The sequence below is a fragment of the Pelodiscus sinensis genome, chromosome 6, assembly GCF_052426305.1.
Source record: "Pelodiscus sinensis isolate ZL-2025 chromosome 6, ASM5242630v1, whole genome shotgun sequence".
Taxonomy (NCBI): domain Eukaryota; kingdom Metazoa; phylum Chordata; order Testudines; family Trionychidae; genus Pelodiscus; species Pelodiscus sinensis.
The window spans coordinates 76610543-76633983 of record NC_143057.1 but is presented as its reverse complement, the minus strand read 5'-3'; the positions used below and the strand labels follow the sequence as shown (position 1 = coordinate 76633983).

The window sequence follows — 23441 nt, the reverse complement described above, 5'->3', positions numbered from 1 at the left end:
TTAGGTGATCTAGTCAATCCCTTTTCTCTGCAGGATTGTTGCCTGTAGTGTATTCTCTGGAGCTTTCTCCACTTTAGGTTCAAATGACTCAAGCAAAGGAATCACCACTGTTTCCTTTCAGAGGCTATTGCAACAGCACATAAGGCTTTGTCCAAATATTCTGCTTAAATTTCCTGTGTTCTGTTTTTCCTAGTATATTAGTCCTAGTTACACCCTCTAGTCACACCAAATTCATTCCCTCTCCAAAAATAAAGACCAAATTCTATTTTCAACTGAATCCACCAGGCTTCAATTGATGTCAATGAAAACCATGTGCATGCACAACCAAAGGCATAATTAAGATGCTACCAGTGCTTGAAAATTTGGCATTTCCCCCTCTATTTTTATTCCTCAGTTAACCAACTTAGTTCTTTCAGTCTTTCATCACAAATCAGTGCCTGCAACCCCTCAATGATATGGGGTTTGTTTGTTTTTTTGGTTTGGTTTGTTTTCTTCTGAATTCCCTCAATTTGATTGATTGACAATTCAGGTTCTTATTTGTCCTGAAGTTGCCCTATATGCAGTATTTATTAATTCCCAGGTTCAATGTATGATATCTTTATACTGCATAAAATTGTATTGCATTTTGTGTGTGCGCACGTTTTGTTGCCATTCTACATTTTAACACTATATCCAATTTGCTACCCACTTTCACCCCAGCATATCTTCCAGCATTATTGCTTTCAAACTTTCTCCTTCCCAGTGACTATCTGTGTTTCAGATTATTTTCTCCCAGGTGTGTACTAGCTTGTTTTTTTTCCAAGTTGAATCTCATTCTGTTATTTCTTGACCATATTTCTAACCCCTCTTGGTTATTTTTTATTATACCTATCTGCTCACTGAAATTTAGAGTGCCCCCAAATTTAGTAACTCATGTTCTCTTCCCTGTGCTTTCTTCCATATTATTGTAAAGATGTAAATATAGTAAATTATACCAACAAAGTGAGGTGCATATTTATAAATTCAATACTCATAAAACTGGATATCCCAAAAGCCACTGACTGTTATAATTCAGTTATCTGAAGTGCTAAAGGATCTTACTTTGTACACTTATATGTTATAAAACTTTCACAGGAATAAATAATTCATCACATCACCCTTTAAAAATTCTCTCTTTTGTCTGTTGCAGGGATTAGGAAAAATGATAACATATATTCAAAATAGTAGGCTATAAAATAAAGATAGCATTTCCCATTTATCTAATATTATATAAATATTTGATTTCATGGGTGTTTTTGAAAACAGAAGTTGTTCACCTGCAAACTAATATAATGTTAAAATTAAATACTGCTTTATTTATTTGTAAGTTGGAATCTACATATGCTGAATGTTCTTTTAAATATCCTCCTTGTCTTTAACATTTAATTCAGCTAATGACTGTCTATACAATTGGCTTTATTTGAGACAGCAATACCACGTAGATGAAAACATATACAAAACAGCTCAAAATGGCTACCTTACTCAATTTTAAAACTCACATTATATAGCCTTGCTTGCATTAATAAATTGTTTTCACTTGATATATTGTAATCTAGACACTGTACTTGCTTTAGTAGTTCTGGTTTACATGTGCTGTTTCATTTAAATAAATGTAGTAATTTATGTAAATAATGATTACTTGAGTAACTGAGGATTGTGTTTATAGTATCCTTTGATTTGGCAGTTTCTTTGTCCTACATTCCTGTAGATATTCCAGTTGTATATTAGTTCTATTTACTAAAATTTATGTTTTTGTTAGGTCAGATTCAATAATATTTTAAAATAAATGTTAAGTTAAACATATATTATTTATAATACCCTGTTCAGTATCACATGTGCAGTATGTGTATGGAAATATACACTACATATTATTTAAAAATTGTGCTCACAAGGCTGACTTTCATTTACATTAACTATGACTTTTTTTCTCGCTAGCATACTGTTTGTTTCAAATAGAATCAGAGGTGGGAATAACACTAATGAACAATTCTACCTAATATGCCTCAAAATCTCATACTTTTAAAGTGATGGAAATATTTAATTTCTTGAAAGTGGTGCATTGATGTTAAAAAATATAATATTTCAGTGGGGGAATATGCATGTTGTAGCATCATCTATCAATAGTGTTTAGAATAAGACATTTGTATCTTTCAAATGCAGCGTTTACAAGTCACCACTTGTCATTAGATATAACTGTATGTTCAAGAGGTTTGTAATAATAGCCTTTAATTAAACTGGGGACCATTAGAAGGTTTCTGTTGCTCTTTGAAGTTCTTAATTATTAGTTGTATCCATCCTTTTGTAGCACACTTAAGGTTAAATTAAATAATTAAAATATATCTCCAAGAGAAATATCAAGACTTTACATGTTTTAATTAAACCTCTGAATTTCAGGGTTTTTAAAATAATAACATATGTTTTGATTTTCCTGTGATGGCGTAGTAGAATGCTACATACATTAAACAAAAAATTGGTAACTTTTTATGAGAATAATCGCTAAGCATGACGCATGTAAATGAGCTATTTTCTATGCATGGCTGGCAAAAGTGCTAATTAAATAGTTGGTATTCAAGGCTATGCTCGTTCATTGTTTAGTGACACACAAATCCAGCTATGTGTGCCAGCAGACATTTTAAGTTGAATGTTTTCTCCTCTATGGTCTTTGTCATGAAATGGTGGCACCATGATAAGAACACTAGTGTAAGCAAAATACTGAAATATGCTTTAATAATGTTTTAACCATGTACCAACATTATTCTAGTTTTCTAATGAATTTTTAATTCCTTTCTTCTTATAAAGATGTTACGAGTTATCGCTGATGCATATTAAATCATATACATGAGTTATTTTCTCACTAAATTTGCATAAAATGGTTAAATGCTAATGCACCAAATGGAGCTTACTATATATGGTACAGTAAATATGCCCTTGCAGGTTTTCTGCAATCAATCTCCTGTATTTCATTAGCAGCTAGATGAAGGTGTGGCCTGAAAAAGAAAAAAGACTATTGTGCATACACTAGAAGCTTATGATATCGATGATGATTTCTATATGATGATTAGAATAGAATTTAGAATTAGAATTTGCACAAGGCTAAACATCAGATTCCTTATAAAGTGCAGTGAAATGAGCTTTCTGAAAGCAGTCTGCTGCTGTCAATAATAACTAGTCTGTGCATTGTGACTTTTCACATTTAGTATGGACTGTCAGTTTTAAAATATAGAAACCCCATCATTTTAATTTCAAAATGTTTGCTTTATTAAAGGTTTAGTCTTTATGACTAAAACCACAGACACTGAAATCCTGCCAGTACTCCACTATACCTGTGTGACAATTAAAACAGATACTGTTTTGTTACTGATTATGGAATATCTTCTTATGCCCCATATTAATTGTGCTTTTTCTTGTATTAGTGATAACAGAAATCACAATTCTTTATAACAATTCTATTTGAATTACCAGATTTGTATTATGATCACTGTAAGAATGATATCATTGTGACAATATTATTAGGCCAAATAAGAGTCTTGCATTTAATTAGAGAAACTTCCTCACCTCAGTTTCCCCTTCCCCCCCAAATCTGGAACATTTTTGTACCTGGTGCAAAAAGGGCTATTTAAAAATAAATGTATGCTTTACCCTACAGTTATTTTGAATTAATCTTGATAAATAATTAAGCAATGCATAATATATTATTTAGATGCAATGGTCTTAAGAATTTCAGTAGTATTTCAACTACAATTATAGTAATTTATTTATCAGTAAAAAATTTACATAATCACACTTCAAAATCCAGTGGACTGAAGAGATATCAGAAAGACACCCGAATGTGGTAATAAGTCTGAACATTAGATTAACTTAATAATGTAGTGATGTGCAAGATGTTGTAATATCTAACTTTGCTAAATTTGATTGATAATTTTAAAATGATAAAAGTATAAAATTGTTTTTTCCTTTTAAGTTATATTCTATGCAGAATGTAACTTTTAAGTATCAAATAAGATTGGAAATCCCTATATCAGATAAAATATTATTTTTACTAGAATAGAACTAAAGTTAAATATAATACTATAAAATCTGTCTCATTTTCCCAACAATCTATGGAAACGTTTGTTTTATTAGAGTAATAATGTCTAAATAATTACTTAATTTTTTTTAAATGATCCTATTGATCATGAAAGTTAAAGGACTGTATATGAGAGAAATTGAAGTCCTGTCTTCTTGCCAATGCATAGTTTGGCAATGGAGGTAATTGACTCTGTTTTACTAGTCGTATAACATGTATTTCCTTAGTAGCTAAAGTAAATTGCAAAGCTACAAGTACATTTATTAGAAAAGTATCCAACATTTGCAGTATTCTGCCCCTTCGTGAAAGTTTTGTAAACTGCATTTCACTTAACACCTTCAAACAGGTACTGACTATAGGCCCTGAAGGTAAAAATACACTTTATGCCTAAACCACCCAACAACTGATGGTTTCAATTTGGCTCATTTATGATTATAAAATAAGACATTTTCTTATTATGCATGGTATTCATGCAATAATCTATGATTTAATATGTAAATCAACATATTGTCAGTATCTTTAATTGGATGGGAATAAACATTTGTATTCATGTTGCCTATCAATATATTTATGATTATAGGTAAATGTATTTATGATTATAGGTAAATTAATATGTAAATCAACATATTGTCAGTATCTTTAATTAGATGGGAATAAACATTTATATTCATGTTGCCTATCAATATATTTATGATTATAGGTAAAATATTGGTACCTCCTAAATCTATGGTAATCAACAAAGCACGGCCTATATAATGTATGACTCCATCAAATCTTTATAAAGTCATAAAGAAGGTTATAAAAGTTCTGGTTTGAAGCACAAATTTCTTATAGAAAAATCTGTCAAGAATTAGTACTAGTTCCATTTCAATACTGATACTATCAGGCAATACTCTTCCTATACAAGTATGGTGAAATCTTAGGTAGTACAATAGAAGCTGCCATCTGCAATGGAAGATGGCTCAGGACAATGATTATAGTTTGTACAAAATAGTGTTAATTTAACATTTTCTGATATAGTCACAATGGTTCCTGAACTATACAAGTAAAGGAAAAATTACATATGTACACTCCACCCTCTCTATACAGGCTTTCCAGTGTAGGTCTAACTGGCTCTGGCTCTCTCATATAAAGTTATTGTGCATTAGATTCCTATTACATTAAATCATTAATATTACTCTCATGATAATAGTTTTTTATAATGCCCCAAATTCTTGTTTCCCAAAGATATCATTATATATTATAAAGGGGGGGAGGTTATTTTATGTTAACAGTCCTTTCAGTAAACTGACATTAACCGAGTAAACGTACCCTATCTGAAAATACATTTCCTCCAAAAAAAGTCTGATTTTTTTTAAATTTAATTAAATCCAGCTTTCCAGTGCACACAATTTCCTTTAACAATGTAATGATCTTTATCAGCCCATGTATCCCTTTCTCTTATAAAAGTCCAAATCCTGGTCCTATTCAAATCAACTGGGAAAGCTTTCATTGACTTTAGTGACCAGGTCTGAACCAAAACCATGGCACATTTGTTTTGCTAATAGACATATGGAGAAGGACCCAAGACTTCCTCTTACCATCTAGCAAGGATAAATTACTGTCTGTTTCCCTCAACCTAGTAGTTGTGATGTTTGTGTTTGTCCCATTTCCTATTTTTGTTTTCAAAATTATATATAAATTAGAGGAAGATGTTCCTCACAGAAATCTTTTATCTTTGAGCAATTTCTTTAGCAGCTGCTCTCATATAGCCTCAGCGATCCTGCTCATTAAAGAGTTTGTACATATTACCACTTTGCTCGGTGCTGAAAGGTTTGGAGGATCATCGGGGCCATAATTTGCTAATCATTTCCAAAATAGAAAACAAATAGAAAATAGACATCTATTCCTACCATATTACGCTTAAAATATATGTGTACGTGATCTGTCCGTAAGATACACTAATGCATTCAGCTTATGATGTCCACTTTCTTTCCAATGGCGTTTACCTCAGGTTTTAGTAGTCACTTCCCCAACTACACTCCTCACCCCATACTCACACGCAAATTATTCAAGACCTGGAATAAAATCCGTATTTTAATCATAGATCCTCTGTGCATGGGTGCAATGTATAATTAGTTTTGCGTATGAATGTTTGAGTTCTGTATTCTTCATGTGCGTTTGCCCGGGCGCGCTATTTTTACATCATCTCCAAGCATCTCACTATAAACTATTTCACACATACCTCGAATCTAGATCTTATGCTTTCAAATGCAACTCCGTCTTGAACATTCAGAGAATCAAAGTATCTCTGCTTTGAATCAATACGGCTATAACAAACTGCAAACGAATTCAGAGAATGGCAGTAACCAGTGTAAAAATAGCTAATGTTACACAAGGGTAGCTACCAATAAATCGTTTTAAAAACACTACTTTTTTTCTCTGTATGATATTGAGCATGTCTATTTTAGTATGCCAGGAATTCAAGTTCATACCACGCTGTATAATTGGGCCTACCCTTACCGCGCAAATCCAATGACAGAAACGGTTACTGTTAACGATTCAGAAAAGAACAGCGTCACTTCCATTGTATCAAATCTTGCGCACAGTTAATTAAACCAAAACAATCTAGCATGCAGAAAATTAGCCTTCCTACTCAATCTATTACAAAACGCCATTAAATCAGAATTCTATGATATCTCCCATCTGCTGCTGTATTTACCTACGGAACAAGAATCAGCTTTGCCTTGGCGCGGAGGAGTCAATATAAGTCGTTAAGAGTGTATTCTAAGAAGGCAGCATGAATCTGAATGTTATTGCAATATTTACACTCGCAAATTTAACAGGGGTATTAGTATCCCTGTCCCTCTCTGCACAGGTGGCACGGTGCTATTTCTCCTCATCTTCTTCCGTCTATGCAGACAAGGAGGAAGGCAGCTTGTGTGCCATAGTGAGGTGGATTTAGCTCCCAGTTAAAGAGTTAAGATGGTATCATTAGCTGCGCACAGCATGCTTTCTCTCTAATCCTCTCTGGAACTTACAACAAGTTTAAATGTCCATGCATGATGTTATTAACTGGCTTTGGTAAGTACTTAAGATCTAGAGGGGGGGGGGAAGCAATCTCAGGATAAGTTATACTGTATCTACCAACCAGGGAGCTCGAACTACCCACCAAATCCCATGCCAGGGAGAGATGAGAACGGACTGGGGGGGGGGGGGAGAGAGCAGAAGAGTCGAGGGGAGGAGAGATTCTATGAGAAGTCTCGATGAACCCCAATTAAACGTAGCAGTAACACGCAACTGTGTCTGCAAAGTTTCACCTAACAGCGCACACCAAAAGTGAATCAGAGCCATTAAAGACTGTCAATCGCTTATTTGCAAACGATTTGCCATGTTATTTGTGGTTTTGCAGTGGGGTACCTCAGACGCAGTGATGGAGAACGCCACGACTAGCCTACTCTTCCCAAAAGAAAGGGGCAAGCCTTTGGCAATTGGATAACGAGCAGCCAGAGGGGAAATGCCTTGTTCTTTTCACTTCAACCACAGGAGGAGATTTCCACATGCAAATCGGAACACTGACATGATGACAAATCAATATTAATAATAACTCAATTACTTTGCGATATGATATCTGATAGGAGGAGGGGGCTTTGATAAGATTTTTATGAGGCTGGCAGACACTAGATAATGCCTCTTAGAAAATAATTAATAATGACCACTAACAACAATTAATAGTTGTCATTAATAATGCAAACGACGTAGTCCTGCAAGCCAGAAAATGTATGTGATAAACTATTACCCTTGGTGGAAAGAACCTCAGCCCCCCCCCCCCCCCCGCAACCCCCAAGTGAGTGAGAGACGAGGGGTGAGGGTGGAGGAGCAAACTTTGACATGACTAAACCTGACGAGGCAGGGGACTGGGAAACCACCGTGCTGCCCTTGTAGGGGCAGAGCCTGTGCTAGAGGGAGGAGAAAACACAACGAATCCAGGAGATCAGCCATCCTGTCTCCCGGGAAACACCAATCAGCGCTCTCGCCAGGGAGGCAGGAGATCGCTGCTCCAGGAGGTGCTCAGACTGGTGCCTGTCACACAGTAACGTGGTACTGCCCAGCTACCGGCTCGTTGCTGCTGCTACCTCAGCCCTCTCGGCAGGAGCAACAGCCTCTGTAGGAGCCTGAGTGCAACCTGCATTCTTAGTCATGCGCTCCTCCTGCACCTGCACAGCGTTAGGGGGAAGCAATACATTCACCTATTGTTGACAAACAGGCTGTAGGGTTCTATACAAAACAGTATTTCTTAGCACTTCCTCCTGGTTACGTTTTCTGAGTAAACTTGTTTACACGCACGTGGAGCACCTCGCCTTCTTCTCTTTCTCTTCCGTGTTTAGGCAGTAGCCATTGATCCGCTAAAAAAAGCCAGCTAGCCGCATTTATCTATCCATCTTTCAGTTTTACCTGACGTTCAGCATCTTACATAAAGTAGGGCACTCAGCTCACATTGCACCGTGCCAGTACAGAGCTAGCATGACGTGTGTGATGACAACAATGGCAACAGTGGTCAGTTCTTTTGCTTGTCATGCTATGGGACATCCAATCTTTTTGAAGTAAAATAAAAAGCCCACATTCTGATTATTTTCCCTAATCAATATGACTATTGTTTCCTTTTTGTGGGTTCCTAAATGTTTCCTCTCCCTCCTGTTTATCTGCCGAAGACAATACATTAGAAAAATAAGACAAACCACTTTACACTCAGACTAGCAAACTAAATGTATAACAGATTAGAACATTTATCCAGTTAATATGGTCAAACATGATACAGGATCACAACCCAAATCAGTTAAGTCCAACAGTTACTTTTAGAGCCTGGTGCTATTATTGCTTAAATAAATGAAAAACCCCATAGACTTTAGTGGACTTAGGACTGGGCCCAAGGATTTGGTTTATTAATGGCCTGGTATTGCTCTTACTGAAATCAGGGAGGAATTTCCTATTGATTTCAATGAAAGAAATAGTGGGTTTCAAATATGTCAGTTGGGCTTCCCTGATTTGGGGCCCAATCCTTCTCCGATTGAAGTCAATGGTAAAACTACAGTGGGAGCAATATCTGCCCTCCCTGTTAACCTTCACCCTGATTCAGTCCAGATATAACATATTACTGGCATATTTCAGTTAACAGTAAAAGAATGAAGTACTGGCTTCAAAGAAAAAAAGTTAGTTGTTGTTAAATTACAACTGCTAAGCCAAAGAGCTTCCATATCTCCAACAAAATAGGCCCAGTGTAATTGTCTTATGAATTTCCTAGGAAATTACAATTGTCAAATATTCCTGTTTCCTTTCTTCTAAGCCAAAAAATGGAAAAAAAGTTTTTTGTTATGCTATCTATGAAAGCGGTGTGTGTTTTTAGAAATGAATGGCATTTTCTTCATAGTGTTTCTGTAGGATTGTTCTGTTCCTCCCCCATTTTTGGCTAGCCAAAGGAAATAAGAAACAAATATTTCAATCTAAACAAGGAGTCCTAAAAAAGAATTAAAAGAGAATACACACTGTTTACATAGTGAAACTAAAACAGATCTAATAAAATGTTCAGTTAAAAATATAGGTAGCTAATTTATAGGTAGCTAATTTATCTCATTTTTATAAATATCAAAGGTAACGTTAGTAGGAGCTATATAAAATTAAGATTAACTCCATTCATACATGTTCATAGTGGTGAATGTAGTCTTTTTGCCATTTTTGTGCAATATTATCCTTTTGTTACTTACAGCCCAGCAGTTCCCTTAGTATCATGATTTGTAGAGTGTTTAAAAAGTTTTGACTCTTCTGTTTACCTGATATAAATGGAATTAGATTGCATAGATATGTCACTATGCTTTCTGTATAATTGTAATAATTGCTACTGTTTTTCTTAATTTAAAAGTTGTTACAGGAGAAGTTACCACTATTGGTTAAAATGTAACCTTTCTAATATTAACTTTTTACAAGCCATGTTGACTAGTTTCTTTTTTCATTATTACACAGTGGGATTCTGAATGTCAAATACTGCAATCAACATTCCTGCTTAGAAATATATTAGGTAATGGGCTGACAGAGATGTATTATTCAGCAAAAGTGCAGTTATTCATTGTTTTGCAGTTTCATGTTAAGAACTGTATGCCATTTTGTGTGACACTAACAAAATTGCAATCAATTAGATTTAAAACATAGACATTCTAATAAAACATACATAGCTAACTCCTTGTAATCTTTCTGAACAATTTCCTTGTCTCAGTCTGCATTGTGTATGCTGCCAAATGATATATGTGAATGTTAAATGCAAGACTAAACTGATTAGCACTTATAATAGAACTTATTATCAAGTGAAAAAAGTAATAAAAAATAAAAGAATGGAAAGCATTCTTATGGTACCTGAATCTTAGCTGTATTTCTGAAACGTGCAGAAATCTATTTCGCACCACGGGGTTTATTAACTTCAACCTTATTTCTAAAATATTCAAAGAGAAATCTTTCTGTAGACTAAATCAGAAAAAGCCACCCCTGAGATATAGAGTACATCTGTTATGATTTTATTGGTCACATGTTAGACTGTTGCAATAGTTGCAGGATACAATGTTGTTTACATAGTTTATTTTCTCAATTACATAAGAAGCAGTTTTGTAATTTGAGCTTCTCAGGAAAGGTTTGTCCAGTTCTACATGCCAAATAAAGTTCCCATCAGAAAATTAAAATGTATAAAATAACTTGCAAATGAACTCATTTTTCATTTCTTTTTGTATTTTGTGCATTGTAAACCCTAGCAATGATATTAGTTTTAGTGTGGGAAAATATTATAATTGAGATCTGGTAAGTTATTTGCAGACTTCAAGTTTTTCTTTACACTGTGCTGACATTTAGTACAGCCCCGGTGAGGAAAACAATACTACCATTCATGGCTCTAGACGTAGATTTCAATCGACTTAAGCGGGCACAATGAAACTTGGTCATTCACTGGTTACCCATATTGTGTTCTCAAATTTTCTCTCAGCAAAAGTATAATGACTCAGTATTGTATGGTTGCATAGACAAGGGCTCAGAACAAGAGACACTAGTTTTGTCTGACGGTGTGAGAAAGTCGTGAAGGGATCTTTTCTTCCAGATGGTGTTAAATTCAGCTGCCTTTTTAACATTGGCCTTGCACAGCAATCTGCTGCTCCCTTTTCAAAAGAATAAGCCTGGCTCCTACTAGTTAACATGCATACTCACGCAACCTGCAACTTCACGCCAACTGTTTTACAATGCAGTGGTATGCTAAATAAACTTGATCTGGGCTCTGCTAGTGTTAAAACCAGCCTTCAAAGGCCACTCAACTGATATTAACAGTTCTTAAAACTGCATGTTACTTGAATATTTTAGATTTTGAAGGAATCCCATCCTATTGATAGATCATTTTATAAAACAATGTTCACAACTTGAACTTCAGGAACAATAAACTGGGTGGTCATTTGCTATATTTTAATATGTTTTCCCCAAAGATCAGACGTTTAATGAAATGTCAAAGAAAAATCTGGGACATGTTGCAGAGGAGCAGTGGAAGAGCAATAATAAAATAATAATATAATATAACATCGACATGTATTTTATTGATTGGTCGTCAGGTAACATTTGTATGGTACAAAACAATTTTGATATGACAATGACAAACACATAATTATAAAAACCGATCGTTTCCCTTAGGTGTTTCACTTAACAAATTTACATAAAAGACCAAAAAGTAAGCAAAAGCTTAAGTAATTTGACTCAATTGAATGCTTTCAGTAAACAATAGGCTTCCTCAGAAAACATCTTATTGCCTTAATTGAACCTCTTTGAGGAAAAAAACCCACACACTTTGTAATGTAAATGTTAATTGTACTAGACAATGGCTCTAGGTAAATAGCACCCCTGGACATGCAATAAATGAAAGGCATACAGGCACTTAACAATGAAAGGTTGTTCTCACAAACAGTGCTTCTAGAGTAAATAAACAAGGGTCTTCTCAACGGTCACTACAGTAGTAAAACTCTGGCACGTGTGTAGAAGCCAAAGTGGAAATTTATGTAAATAAAGTCTGTCTGCAGTTCTAGCTGAAACTAAGTTAAAAGACTCTAGTACGCTTCTTAGACATAAAATTATATCTAGCAGACTGAGAACTTTTTTTAAAAATAGAAGGAACAAGTCAAATATATACCCATATATAATGTATATATTTGACTTGTTATATCATATCTGGTCACATCACATATGAAGAGGGATAAGAAGTGGAGAAATAGTAAACAGTTGCCTAGAAATAGCAGACATGAGCTTACATGTTGTGTTTATGGCTATTTCTATTTAAAACAGAGGATTTGTCTTAATGGTCATAAAATATTATCTATAGCTGTAATATGTATAGCCATATATAGCCATAAACACAACATGTATGCTCATGTCTGCTGTTTCTAGGCAACTGTTATTTCTTCACTCTTTTCCCCTCTGCATGTGTGATTTTGATCAGATATGATATAAGTCATACATATACATTATATATACAAATATATTTGACTTGTTCCTTCTATTTTGGAAAAAAGTTATCAGTCTTTAGGAAGTTGGTCCCTGTTTATGAAGAAGGCAGAGAACTTTTTTTCTTTTATCTAATGTTCATCTGTTTTTGAGGGGTCAGTTTCCAATTGCATGAAGCAGTAAGCTGCCTTTGGAAACATACTTAGGGCAAGTCCAAGGAAAAGTGCTACACTTCAGACTCAGTGTCATTCAGTTTCACTTTTAAAAGACACTCACTGCGGGAATTATAATGACAAATGTAATATAAATAGGCATTTGTTAAAAACGTGGGACCTTTGTAAGGCCACAACATTATCCCCAAGTATTTGTTACGGGGGAAGACAAGCATACTGCAAATAAGCTGACTTCTTAGAATTGCTTCATATTAGTTTCCCTGACTTTTCTAAATATTCTGTGAAACTTCAACCCAGAAAAAAGGTTAAACTTGATTATAAGAAGCTTAAACAGTGGTTATAGAATTATCAGAAAAAGACAGTATGCAACTCCAGAACAGTTGGTGTTCCCACTTGGGAGCCTGCAGATGGCTGTGGGTGGGAAATGCCTCTACTTTCTTAAGCGATGGAGATGAGTATGGTGTGGTGCACTTGATGTTTTTTTCATACCCCAACCCCCAACAGGGCTGTCTGTCATAGGCTGCCGGGGCATGGCATTGCCACTTGCCCCCGAGCGTGGGAATGGGAGCGTCCAGCCGTTCACATCTCCTGCATTCCGTTTAACGGAATCAATTAGGCAAGACAGACCCTCAGATTCCCCACCCCCTTTCCATTTTTGTCAGGTCTATATACGTCCTAATTATTTCAGTTTGGGATGCCAGAGCAGTTTCCTGGATAGATCTGATCATCCTTAAACAAAAAGAGAGGAGGCGCACACGTGGGTTTTGGAGTAAATGTCACTTTCATTTCCAATGCTAGACGCAGAGTAAGACACAGAACATTTTTTAACACTTTGACAAGGGGGGAGGCGATCTCGTCTCCATCATGTCTTTCTGCTTCACTAGCTTCCTCAAGGAAACCCTCTTGGAACAGAGAAGCATCTGTGCTTGCATTTTGAATAGAAGAATAAAAATCAGCCATCACTTTTTTCATCTTTGTGCAGCTCCACCGAGTTCTCAGCAGATATAAATTATTAAGGTTGCCTATACTACAGTATAAACTTTTTGAAAGTCTGATTTCATATCATTTGAAATATAGCCCCCAACTACTTTAATATTATGCCAGACAGATTTTTTCCAGTTTAGTCTACCCTATATTATTGTCATCACCAGCACTAAGATCTTAATTTTTTTTTCCAGCAAAGGCCTTTTAATTGCATTGAATAATTTTGAAAAATAATACTCAGCATTTCTACACGTCTGTCTAAAAATTACTTCATTTCATACCTTCAACTTGTTTTATTTAACAGCAAAAGTTGCACATGCATTGTTTACCAGTACCATTTCCTTTTTTCAGTATATAATAACTACCCATGCTATGGCATCTGACAACTTCATATTTTGGAATATGTATGACATCTAATTTCCTCCACTCTCACCTTTAGCTGTAAAAATGTTAGATTCAATAAGCATTCCTGACCTTTCTCGGTTTTTACTGTCTCTTGCTGTAGTCTTTCATTTCCACACGCTTCACGATGATCATGAAGGAGTTTTTACTTTCGGTTATCTAGCTTTATGAAGACCAACACACTCATACAGCTAGATAACCAAAGATAACAACTCGCTTCCTCACAAGATTTTTATTTATTTAGATTTATTTCTTTGCTAGAATCCAGATTCTTTCTGAGAAACAGGCTTGTTGTTTCCTCCAAGAAGTACTAGCGGTGCCTTAAAATATTCATCCTCTTATGCAATTGTGACCTGATTTTTGTGTGTATGCAGCTAATACACATCCAAAAGAGATCTGTTGCCTTCAAAGTTTATTCCGAACTTTTTCTTTCAGCCAGTAATTTCCGGCAGCGATAGCCAACAATTCATCTGTTAATATCAGAAAACAAAACCAGCTATTGATGTGCATCAAGCTGTTAAGAGTGAGAAGCATCCATCCCTTCACAGGCCTCTATTTGCATTGTAAATTGCTTCAGTCTCACGAAAGACTCTTTAGCCTCTATGAAGATGTAAAGCCATCGGCAATTTCCAGCGCAGTGTAAGGAGGGGGGAAAAATCCCATTTCAGTAGAAAGTGACAAGATGATTCGAGGATCCAGCTCCTGATCCGTTTAGATTATGAACGGTATAGAGCTTTTTTACCAAATGGTGGCAGCTTGATTGCAAATATCTTGTGTGTATGTGTGTTTTAGGGGGGAAGCTCCTCGATTTCGCAGGGCTCCTAGAGCTGGGGAGAAGAAGATGCAGTCTTGCTGGCTTGCTGCTGCCCCCGGTCTGAAAGAAGGAGAAAAGGGCCATCATTGGAGGGCTTTCAGTGCCAAAATGTGGACCAGCCCGGCAAGGTCAGAGGTCCTGGACCGCGGGAGACCAAGGTAATGATGATGTCATGAGAAATCTCAAGTACACACGGTTATTGATATGCATGAGTGATCAGCAATCTGCCCCGCGCCATCAACAACAGCAGCAGCAGCACTGGAACAATCCCTATTCTCTCAACCAACATCTCCTTCTCTAGCACTACAGACTGCAGGAAAAAACCAACCCGCCGCCTTTTACCTTCCTTGTTGCTAGCGTAGATCGCTCTAATATCCAAAGACTGGAAGAAATCTCTCTCTAAGGACAGATAAAAGCGTTTCAGATCTGGGTAACGTCTTTGCCTGCATTTCTCTTCTGGCAGACTCTGGTTGTGCAGGGAGATGTGAGGCACTTTGCTATTGCTTAAAGCAGGGCCTTGCTTTCTGTGACTGGGAATCAGATCTGTATTACGCAGTGAGTCGATGTGTAATTACATTGACAATTTGCTCTGGTGTGTTATGTTTAAATGGCTTCACATCTCAGTCATGTTTTGTCTCTATAGTGATTTGCAGGTACTAGCACCATGGCGATTGTGCAATCATTTTTGCTCTGTATGTTTATTCGGAATGCTGCAAGTAGCAGGCTCCAGCCTGGCTCCAATGTATTTTAGAATATTCTCTCTCTCTCTCTCTCTCTCTCTCTCTCTCTCTCTCTCTCTCCCTCTTTCTCCCCCCCACCCCGTGTGTGTGTGTGTGTGTGTGTGTGTGTGTGTGTGTGTGTGTGTGTTAGAATGCAACACAGGTGAGCATTGCAGCAGTATTTTTCTAACATTATATATCATTTTGGTAAATGCCTTAATAAAAATGCTGATGTATTGTGATTTTTAATCTCTTACATATACTGAAGAACCACATGCTTATATCACTCAAGGAACTGATGACGGCAAGTATATCTAAATTGTTAAAATACATTATGTAAGGTTTTAACATTTAAATCTCTCAACTTCCCCTCCCACGAAAAAATATACTTTGAATAATGTAGCTGTATAAGTTGTATACATTTTTAAACTTAAAGTGTAAACACTGAAAGGTCTGGCAATTATATGAGATAAAATGAATCTTATAACTGAGATCTACAATGTTTACTGTTCAGATTTTAAAAAATGTACTTGAACATCTCGGCCATGCTGCAGTTTATATAAATTGCATATTGAAAAATTCAACACAGATATATAATATTGAATGCTCTGTACTTATATGAAATATGAGATAAAGATAATACTGTTGCTATTCCTTTAAGGTGTAAAATAAAACAAAATGCAATATGCTATTTATGGCAGTGTTTAGAGGAAATTCTTCAGAATCAATTTAAATATATGTTTTGTAAATTATCCTATATTTTCATAGGTTGATTTATTCGAGGTAAACATTGCTTTCACAATATACACAATTATAGTGCAATTCATGCTACATTAATTCTATAGCTCGCTTATAGGGCAAGGCATATACATGTGTGCATGTATATGCATGTGGAGGTGTATACATGTCTATGTACGAGAATCTGTGTGTGTGAGAATCTGAGTCTATAAGTGTGTGTTTCCAGTGTAAAATGAGAACTTTATAAAACAGTCTGATTACTGATCATAGTTTCATATGGAAAACAACATGCAAATGGAAAATCAAAATAATTTAATAATAAGTCTAGGCCCAAAATTAATTGACTAAAATACTGCCATCAAGAAGTGACATGAATACATTACTAATATGCCAAATACTGTATCCAGAAACCCTGCTACTTCATAGGCCATTCATTTTTTTCATATTCTGAACCTTTGAACTAAATGCTATACTGCCAAATACATGTAATTAAATAGCATCACATGGGAAACAAGGTTATTTACTATCCAGGCATGATATATAAAATAGCATGAGCTAATCATGCCTATGTTTTCTTTCACATTTTTCTAAATCAAGCACAAAAAAGTTAGAATTCTTATAAACACAGTACTATGTAGTTAATGTTTCATTATCGCCCAGGCTGTACAGGACCAACAGGGACATCTGATATATCTAAAGGTACATGATCATTTCAATAGTATGCAAAACTCTAATGAGCTTTTCTGAATTGGCATATAGAAAGATATTTATTCCAGTGACTAGAGGCAGCAGTGATCAAGCATCTATTACATACAACAGGCTTGTGAATTGATGCACTGAATTATTTAAGTAACAGACATAAAAATTCAAATAAGATTAAATAGATATACACAATACATATCAACACATGCACATATGTTCACATTAATTAATGTTTTTAAAACATGAAAGTCTCTTACAAGATTGCTAAATGCAAGACATGATACATCATATTATTTTTATTGTAAATTAAAATGTTTAAAAGATTAAAAGCATAGTGTTCACACATTAGGTTCTATTCTAAAGTCCACCTCACTTATAACACACTGTCTCAAACAGTAAGCTATACAGGGTCACATTTTGTAGATTCACTGGAGTTCTTGGAAGTAAAAATAGCGAATATGAGGATTATGACCTCACTGTTCATTAGCTATACAATATTATCAATTAAAATGTCCACTTTCCAGTCAGTTAGTAGGGTTCTAAGAACTCTACAGTTGTACAATGAGGTTTAGCTAAAATATTTGCTTATTCTGAATATTACAAGAAATTGTACATCAATTGGACATATGTATTTTCAGTGACTGTATTGCTGTATAAAATGTGAGAAGATAAAGCAATTGCAGTTCTGAAGTTACTTCAATATATTTAATGCAAATGGTCAAAAACAGTTGTTAACCTGTTTTCAGATATTTCTAATTAACTTGCTTTACTGTTCAAATGCCAATTTAGAAAAAATCTGCATGTTGGAAGATACTGAACTCAAGCAGTTACACTTGCATGATCACTCTCTAATAAATTCTCATTAATGGCCTATAGATGAGGATGTCATTGCCATGCTTGTTTTCTAATCTTTTTATAGGTCTCCAGATGGCTGTGACGTAAAGTCGAAACATCCTACATGGATTTATAGGAATAAACATTCTTTCACATTCAAGTAGAAAGTTGATGATTTTCTACTTACTAGAAACAGAGTTCAATTCCAGTGAAAATCTGGCCACCTTATAGTATGGGATGCATAGAGGAACTCTATTTATATTCTATGCAGTGCATAAGGAATTAGGCCATTGCAGGAATACCCTTTTCATACTTAGTTTGTGTGTAATTCACATAGATGTAAACCACAGTCCACTAATACAATCCAGGCAATCATGCCTTATATAAAAGCCATATAATTACAGCTATTTGTATGGACCAAGTAAGACACTTGGCTGGCTTGCTTTCTAATAAAAGTGTCCTACTATTTATTCTGTGTCCAGAATTATTTTATAGGCAATTACAGATTACATTTCTGTTATGTTTGATATATAATATGAAGGGGGCTATATAATATAAATTCAAACTACAAAAATAAAGAAATAAACTTAGACTACTGAGAATTTAAAACATTGCAACCCCCATTCAATAATTATTACACGGGAACACTCCGTGGGCTGTTAAACAGCCAATATTTGTGTTTTATTTTTATGTTAGGTATGTTCTATTGGTTGGATTTTATTAAACATGAAATTTAAAAATTACCATTTCTTGTGATGGTTGCCATCCTTTTGTGATCCTTCTTCTTAATATGAATCTGAAAAATAGCCAAAGAAGCAAATGATCATAATTTTAACACTTACAGTCCGTGAATTTTGTATCTGTAGTTTGTTTAACTATAAATATTGTTTATATCAACATGTAATGTTATCAAAGAATTAACTAAAACATTTTAACTCACTATATTTCCTGCAGATGATCTAATGTGCCCTAAAGCAAAGATGAGTAATGTGCTATGGTATGTAAAGGGTTAAAGACCATAACTAACATTCAAAGGGAAATAATAATAGTTAACAACAGGGAGATAATACCCACAAATTATTTGGGGAAATTTTATTATTAAGAATATAGCAAAAATATTTCATGGTTGTGGTTTTGTGAGAGACAAAATTGTGAAGGTGAAGCAGATATTTGCATACTGTAAGCTGCCAGTTACTTGATAAAGGATAGAGGCTCCACCTAGCCTCCAGTTTAAAAATATGCAAAACACATTATGCCAGTATTTTCTAGACAGATTTTCCAGGTCTTTTACATCAGTTATGTCATAAAGTCAACATAATTAGAAAGATATAGGCTATATTTACGGAATTACTGAACAAGTGTTTGAATCAATAAAATGTAATCACACCAGTTAAATTAGTATGAAATTAGTGAAATAGTAAAGACACTCATTACAAAGCGATATGTATGGCTTTATACTTGCATTTGAAGGATTTCTTTATCTATCTATCTATCTATCTATGAACACTATTGCATAAGTTTATTGCCTTCAATTACTCTACCTACTTGGCGTTCTCAGTCCAAATGTGCGCTGTAATTACTAGTATTAAGGTTGGGGCAGGGGTAGACAGATCGCCTGTGGGCTCTGTAGTCCGCTATGTTCGGCCTAAACTGCAACCTGTTCAGCAACCTTCAGTTCTTGGAATGGCCTCTGACCGTGGCCATGACATACCGGGACGTTCTGAGCTATTCAGCTGCTGAAGTGACCCTCACGGACAGTCCCAGCTCAGTAACCCCCTTGCAATAGGAACCCCAGTAAATACAGCAGTGTAAATTGATTGCTCGGCGTGTACATGTCACTGTTCTACATGCACATACTGCAGAAAGGTGTAGACTTGAATCCGAGTTCAGTTTAAGAGTCACATAACTTGCTAGGCTGGGTTATCCAATCTGCGAACAGTTAACGTATCATGAAACCTTTACAAATCACCCCGACATAAAACAATACGTAGTTTGGCCAGGGTGCATTTTTGATAACCAGAAAGTAATGGTTGCTGCGATTGAAGCAACCCCCTAATACGTGTGTGTGTTTTATATATAAACTATATTAAAAGCACCTTTTCACGTGTGCATAAACAAGCTTATGCTTTCGTTGTCAGATTGAAATTAAAACTACTTGGTCTCAAATGTTCAAGATTTTAAAAGTGCTAGTGACAACCACTGTGAAGAATATATTTATGTTGATACATTTTCAGAAAATATCCTCATGTTGCTAAAAAGCTTTCTCTTTCTATGCCTAAACGCTAATGCAATCCATTTACTGTCAATCTGCTTGATAATTAAGAGTTCGCAGACCTAACTACGTGCAGGGCCAACAGGTTTATCATCACACGTACGAAATCAGTTAACCAATATGTGTCATCATGTAAACTCATGAAACTCTCTCGTGTTAATCAGATTTCCCTCACAGCCATCCCTGCAAAGTTATGAGAGTTCTAATAAAGCAACGTGTCCAGTCTGTTACCAGAAGACGCAGTTATTGCCCCTGAACCTGACATAGACACACTAACCGAGTTCAAATTCATAAGGACACGTTTCTGGAAACACACGTGTGATATGAAGTTCAGTTTTCTCCATCTGACAAAGAATTCTGATGCTCTATAGTCTCCCAATTATACTTACTTTTTTCTTATAAGAAATATTTGACCCTCCGATCTAGACGTAAAGGCTGAATCTCCGGCTGCAAACAAAGATCCTACGGTCAAGCCCCCCTTAAAGCACAGACAGCGGGTTCCTTCACGTCTCCAGAAATGCAGATCATCACCTTTATCTGAAATTGCAGCTTAGTTCCATAGTATCAATCTTGCATGGTTGGTTTTAAAATACTTAGCTTCTATCCAGAAAAACAAGGAAGAAATAGACAAAAAAGTTTTTTTCTTCCATATTGCTTCCTAAGCCCCAGAGTAGAAAGTGAAGTGTTGTACGTGAGGCTCTGCAAGTTTTTTTTTGGGGGGGGGGGAGGGTTGGCCAAGGTCTAGTCCAGCCCTCTCTGCTGAGGAGGACGTGCTCTGAAATTCAACCGATTTCCCCAACGCTTTTGTTGCAGATGAACTGAAGCCCTATTGTTCATCCATTGCCACGGTCTTTTTCAGTTCCTACTATACGTTATGCGTTGCCAGAGATAATGAATTTGCACCAAACCCTCTCATAGTCCCCTTCTGACAGACGGAACAAATTAGAAATGTCTAGTCTAAGGAAGAGCAATGGCTACATTTTTCAATAATAGGAGGAAAGCGCGCATTTCTTTGGAAACTTACAAAAATTGCCCCCGAGAAGTTGCGTTTTCAAGCATGTTTTCATCCAGTGAACTTTTGAGGAACAGCTTCTTCTGCGTTCTGTTTTGGGAAGCACTGCCACTCTGTGTGACTTTTGTCCAAATCAAAATAAAATGAAACCACTTGCTGTTCAATTTGCAAACTTGTAGAGGGACCTCTCAGCATCGCACTGATTTCTGGAAGGAAGGGTTTTTTTTTTCTTTCTTTCTCAATGCTTCGGACTCAGAACAAGGGGGACAGCATCAACAGAAATGGATTTATGGAGCTTACACAGGAGTCATTGTAAAGAGAGAGCTAGAAGGGGGTGTTTCTAAAAGCTGGGGGAAGGGGTATAGCCTGTGGAGAGTGTAGAGAGAAAGGAGGCAGGGTGTTATTGTGTGTGTAGACATATGGACATGGTTTAGTGAGACTGTGAGAACTCACTGGGTAGAAGCCTGGATGTTTGCGAGAATAAGAACGTAGGGTGGAAGGGGTAAAGTAAGGTAGTAGTGCACCTTGGTGGGAAAGATGCGTGTTTGTGAAGGAGGGTTGTAAGAACCTTTGTATGAGTGTGTTTGTAGGAATGTTTGTGTGCAAGGCTGTGTGTTGATGGAGAAGGTTCCAAGTGTGTGTGTAAATATGTCTCTGGGTGGGTGTGTTTGGAAAATGTATCTATGCATGGATACACGTGTTTTCTCTACCGTGGTGGGTTGCTTTATTGCATGTGTGGGTGTCAAGAAGTGTGTGGGTGAAGAATGTGTCTGTGTGCAGAGCTGGGTGTTTGTGACGAGTGGAGGCGGGCGGGGGAGGGGCCAAGTTAAAAAAATCAGATGAGTATCCTGTATGGAAATGTGGCTGCAGGGAGATGGGAGGCGGTAATGAGCTACCCAGTCTCAGAACACCGAGATTGCCCCCAGATTTCCCGCCAACTGTAGCCAGAGAACAGACGGTCACTCGTGTCCTTGACAGTGGCTCCTACAGGCACAATCACACCCACAGACTAAGGGAAAAGACAAAGTGGGGTGTGTATGTTAGTGTGTAAGTAAAAGAGAGAGTGAGCATCTGAGTATGAAAAGCTGAAGGGCTGAGGAGATTTCTAGAAATATAATAACGTTCACACTTACTCCCTAGAGTAAGCGATGCCTTTGAGTGTGAGAGAGAGAGAGATAGAGAGAGAGATTGCTAGCTTGCAGCTTATATATTTTATCTAGTTAAGGCTGATCGTGTCCAAATCTACAGAAACGCCATGAAACACACCAAAAACTGGCATGAGAAAAGGAAAGGGCCCATATTAATGAAGCATATCCTGGATTTTCTAAATCTGCCTCTGATGCTGAAGCCTAATCCCGGGAAATCCCTCTGCCCGAAAGGCTCTTCAGACCTATGTAGAGGGAATTGGGGGTCCAATAAAAGACAGTCAGATAGAATGGGAAGGCAGCATCACAAAGCCCCCCTCACAACTGCAGTCTTCTGCCGCCGGTGTAGTTAATAAAGCACCTTCAGACGTTCCGAATTCAGGTTATCCGAGGAGCCAGCCTCTCCCTTCAAAGGAGAGAAATTAGTACAAAACCGGGAGTAGTGGTTATGGCCAAGATTCGCCTGCAGATCACTGCCACTCCTGGGTATAGCAGATAGATTTGCAAGGCATGCAAGGTGAACCGCTACCAGCCTGGCGATTCTTCTGTTTCCTCTCTCTTCTCTCCCACACCGACATTGTCAGCAGCAGTTCCCTCCCAGCCACTGCACGTAACACTGTATCAGCAACTAGGTGCCACAGGAAGCCCAGTGATCACTGAGCCTGACGATTTACTTGCACCCATTGAACTCCCGTCTATCTTTTAATATTTGGGGTTGGTTTGATTTTGATTTGTTTTTTAGTGAATGCCGACGTTGTATAGTCCCCGCTCATTATCTTCTGAGAGCAGCAGCAACTATGTCCCGTTTTTAGTAAGAATCTTAAGTACAGCGCTGGTGGGATCATTTACAGGACGTGGCGCTTGTTTGCTTTGTTGGCTGTTCTTGGGGGAGGGAGGCATGGCATTGTTTTAACGTTTGTTTTACGAGCTACAGGCGCGGATCGGCTTAGGTGGGTTGCGAAACGGGGATGGAGAGGAGCAATGCAGCAGGAAAGCTCGTCACACGTTTCCAGCTGCCTTTCCAAGGCTCCTGCAGCTCAAGATACTGCCGCTGCTGGCTGGCTGGCTC

At 36.7% G+C, this 23441-nt stretch overlaps 1 long non-coding RNA gene across 1 annotated transcript; it reads right to left on the bottom strand.

Annotated features, from left to right (window-relative positions):
* Positions 1–11654: 11654 nt before the first annotated feature.
* Positions 11655–23274, bottom strand: LOC142829908 (uncharacterized). Its single transcript, XR_016349915.1, has 3 exons — positions 20605–23274; positions 18688–18739; positions 11655–15010 (listed from the first exon to the last, which is right to left on the bottom strand). It is a non-coding gene; the product is annotated as an uncharacterized LOC142829908 (long non-coding RNA).
* Positions 23275–23441: the final 167 nt, after the last annotated feature.